At 45.6% G+C, this 3,917-nt stretch overlaps 1 protein-coding gene across 4 annotated transcripts in view; it reads left to right on the top strand.

Moving 5' to 3' along the window:
• The first annotated feature begins 2,294 nt into the window (after positions 1-2,294).
• Positions 2,295-3,917, top strand: part of ECT2 (epithelial cell transforming 2) — a 28,720-nt gene continuing 27,097 nt past the window's right edge. The window contains exon 1 of one of the 4 annotated variants that reach the window (XM_010716892.4): positions 2,295-2,661. The gene's annotated coding sequence lies outside the window, so the exon portion shown is untranslated. Of the gene's footprint in view, positions 2,668-3,917 lie in introns of all 4 variants that reach the window. The other 3 variants (XM_003209199.5, XM_010716894.4, XM_010716893.4) reach the window with 3 other exon arrangements.

Here is a 3,917-nt window from a genome sequence, read left to right as displayed (position 1 = left end):
CGCTGAGCTCCGCTGCCCGAGGCCGCCCCGCCGCATCCCCGCCCCGAGCTCCGGCCGTGCTCTGCGGGACCGGGGCGGGCCTGGCCGCGCACGACGTCTTTGTCGGGGAGCACCTGCATTTTAGGCAGGCGAAACGGTGCCTGGGTTTTTAAACGGAGAGGATTTATTATGATGATTTATTCTGTAATTTTATTTTGAAGTGGGATTTTTTTCTTCCCGAGTTCAGTAACAGATTCTGGTTTAACGCAGAGCCGTTTGTAGGGAAGAGAAATTCTTCTGAATGGGTCTTTTTCACTCCCATAAGTGCTTTCATGTCAGGTACGAATCCTCTTGCTGCACCGTGCGGGAAACAAATGCTACGGAATTCAGTCTGGGTGTAAATTAAATGCCTACTTGAGGCTTAGTCACAGAGCAAATGTAAATATTTATTTAAATAACCAAGGTCACATGCATTATGAATGTAATCCAAAGAAGGAGCATCAGTTTTAACAGTTAACATTGCTTTTAAAAACTAATTCATAATACTAAAAAGCCATTTGGGAATTTAATAGGGTCCAGGAAAGGATGAGCTTCCTTTAACAATTGACAAGAAGCGGCAATAAAGGAAAAAGATGTTCCTAAGAAGTAAAAGATCAGCCTGTAGGCCAGCTTTACTGGAACTAAAGGAGAGCCTCACCAGTTCTAAATGCAGGAGAAGAAACTTTCTGGAATTTGTAAGGAGGAATCTCAAGTATCCTTCAAATTCAACAACAGCTGATTGAATTCTATCAGGTCCACCTACAGTTTTAAGTAAACTACAGATAGGAGAGGGCTGTTAGGAAAACAGCTCTGCCCAGAAAGCAGGGTAAGGTAAGATTCCTGAGGTCTCAAGGCTCTGAACTGTTCTTTTCAGTACTGTGCCGTGCTCACACTTATATCTCTTGTCCTTCTCCCCTGCTTGGCATACTCCCATTCCCTTTCTTTCTAGGACGTCTGTCCCCTTAGCTCTGCATCCAGGACCCTTTTTCAAACCTGTGTCTTGTCCTCCTTTCTTGTCTATTACCTATTAGAAAATAGGTTTTTGTGTTTCTCATGCTCCAAGAGACCCCCACACACCTCCCTCCTCTCTCACTTTTTGAAAATATTGCTCTTGCTAGATGGAATAAATATATCCGGTGGAATTTATGTTCATGGCAATTAGTTGAAAACATAGAACGCTTTAGTCTGAGAAAGATTCCTTTCTTTAAAAACAGTGGTAAAAATCAAATAAATTTCAACCCAAATCCAAGTGCTTGCAATTTTTCTAGCGGACAGACAGTCTGTCTACATAAACACACCCTGAAGCCAAGAACCGGCAAGAGCTCACCAAGAAACCCAAACAATTGCAGCTCACCCAGCTCACAACAACACAGGGCACTGATGTTCCCTTCAGGCCTCTTGGCGTTACAGCAGCTTTTCTCTTGTGGCTGCATGGTTTCTTCCAGAAGGTGTGTTACATCACTGCTCCCATGGAGATTATATGATTGAACTCAGTGAGTGATTTAATCTCCTGGAATTTCCTTCCTGTGGGTTTTATTGCAAGGGAAGACTGTTTAACTATTGAATGTTATATTCATGGGTTATTGATGTCTAGATAACTGGAAGGAACAGCAAGTTTCAGCTGCTCACTACATTCTGCGCAACAGAAAAAAAAAGGTGCTTGTATTTTAGAGCCTTTTATAAAGAAAAGCACTGAGATTTCTAAATGTCAGATTAGAAGGAATAGTAATTATTTCGTTATCAGGTCTGATCCCACCTTTGGTGAGAATAAAAGTGTTTTATTAAAATAATTCTTAACTACTCTTCTTAAGAGATTGCCACCAGAACTTTGGCTCTCAGTCCCAGGAAGGATGGCTTAAGAGGTTCAATTAGAATGCTCCTGCTGCTTTATGAGATTGTGACTATAGATTTTCACACATGTTCAAAAAACAGGTCATGCCCATCCGCTCTTCACGTGAACTGGGAGATGCTATTAGATGTTATCTGCTGGTTACGCTTCCATTCTGTTGCCTTCAAGGTGTCAGAAAGCCCTCAGCTTTAACTTTGGCTATAAGTCATTGCTGTGATTGCTGTGTATGAAATACGGTCGCTGCACGACTAATGGTTGACTGAAATGTCAAAACTGCAATGAGTCTGATGTCTGAAGTCTTATCCTCGAGAAAATAATCCTCATTTATATACGCTTCACCAGCAAACCTTTGCATAAACAACACCTGCTATCATCATTATCCGCTTTTCCCTATTTTTTATGATGGACAACATCATTATTTGTCATCTCTTTCACGAAACCCAAAGGTGTTTTGGGGAGAGGCCGGGCGGTGCCCTGTGACATTTCGGTCCGCCTGGCGATACGCGAGGGGTGGCAGCGACCGAGGAGCCTCAGCGCGGCCCCGGCCCCGCGACCGTTGGAAGAGTTCGAAACCTGCCAGCAGCCAATCAGCGCGCAGCACGCCCCGCCCAGTCAGCAACCTGCTCTCGGGTACCTCAGAAGGGGGTGGTGCGCTCCAGCGGCCCAATGAGAACGCGGATTATAGAACAGAAATGTGACGGGCAGCCAATGGGCGGCGCGCTTAGTGCGGCGGCTCGCTTTTTGAATTGGTGACGGCGGCCGATGGTGGCGGTGGTTGTTGCGGTCTGTGGCAGGTGGCGGTGAGAGGGAGCTGGGCGGGTCGGGGGAGCGCGGAGCTATGCGGCCGGGTAGGGGCTAAGCCGAGCCCAAGGAGGATAGCTCCGTGTGCGGGTAGCATGGGGCCGTGCCGCCTGGCAAGGCCCGGGGTCGCCTGTGGGGCGGTGGCCGCCCGAGGCGGAAGGGAGGCCCGGCCTGCTGGCACCTGGCGGCCCGTGAGCGCTGCGGCAGCTGGCGGCGTCACCCCGCCTGCAGAGCGTGTCTGCCCCGTGCCTCCTTTAGAGAGCTTGGTGACAGCTCCTCCTTTAAGCCTTGTTCTAGGGTTGGGATATCTTGCGATGTTCAGGTTTTCCCAAAGCGCAGCGTTTATAATTAGGTCTCTTGTTCCCTCTTATGTAGGGGGAAGCTGCTGTGTGCACGTCTTCTGTGTGTGCTGTTTGTTCTGTGCCTTGGCACTGCCATGTGTGGCTCTGGCAACTAGCTTTGCTGTGTTATTGACTAATCTGGGCTGTTATAACAGTTAAAGCATCCAAAGCAAAAGCACGTGAATAAACTAGGAAAACCATCTAGAAAATCAATGCCCAACTCAAAGTATGGGTTATTTTGTAACGTACAGCAAGGTTCTCTGGAAGTGTGTATTTGTTGATATGTCTCTAGGTATAACTACAGCGATAGGATAGGACTCATAATAGTGATAATATCTGAATTTGTGAAGAAATCTGTAGCGTTTTAAATTGACAGTAGACTTAATTGGACAATTTGTGATCTAACTCTGCAGATAAGTAGCTTTTCTTTTCTTCCTGTGTTGTTGTCGTGTCAGAACATGCTTCATTTGTCTTCCAGTTCTTATTTCCCATGTAACTGGGTAAGCGTTGCACTACTTGTGCTGCTCTCAAGTTTTGCTACTTAATGAATCTCTTTCAAGCAGCACTTTAATGTGTCTTTTGGCAACTGCTTTTTTTTTTTAGTGGGCACTTAAATTGTAGGAACACTTCTTCAGTTAAAGTGATACAGAGAGTTATTATGCTGCAGCAGTTTGATTATAGGGGTTATTCTAGGTAATTCTTGATATTGCTTTGTAAATACTTACATTAACGTAACTGATGAATCAGAGGAAATGTGTACTTCTTGCTTCATGCAGGAAAGAAAATGCGCTGTCTTGTGGACAGGTGTCTTAAAACATGTTTTCAGGTTCAAGATCCAGGTAGAGACCCGTGCAGAAAGAAAGAACTAAGAGCTATGCTCTTCCAGTTCATCGCCTTGATGAACAAGG

Source organism: Meleagris gallopavo, chromosome 11 (assembly GCF_905368555.1).
Source record: "Meleagris gallopavo chromosome 11, MGAL_WU_HG_1.1, whole genome shotgun sequence".
NCBI lineage: Eukaryota > Metazoa > Chordata > Aves > Galliformes > Phasianidae > Meleagris > Meleagris gallopavo.
Note: the sequence above shows the minus strand (reverse complement) of the source record. Positions and strands in the feature narration are given on the sequence as shown.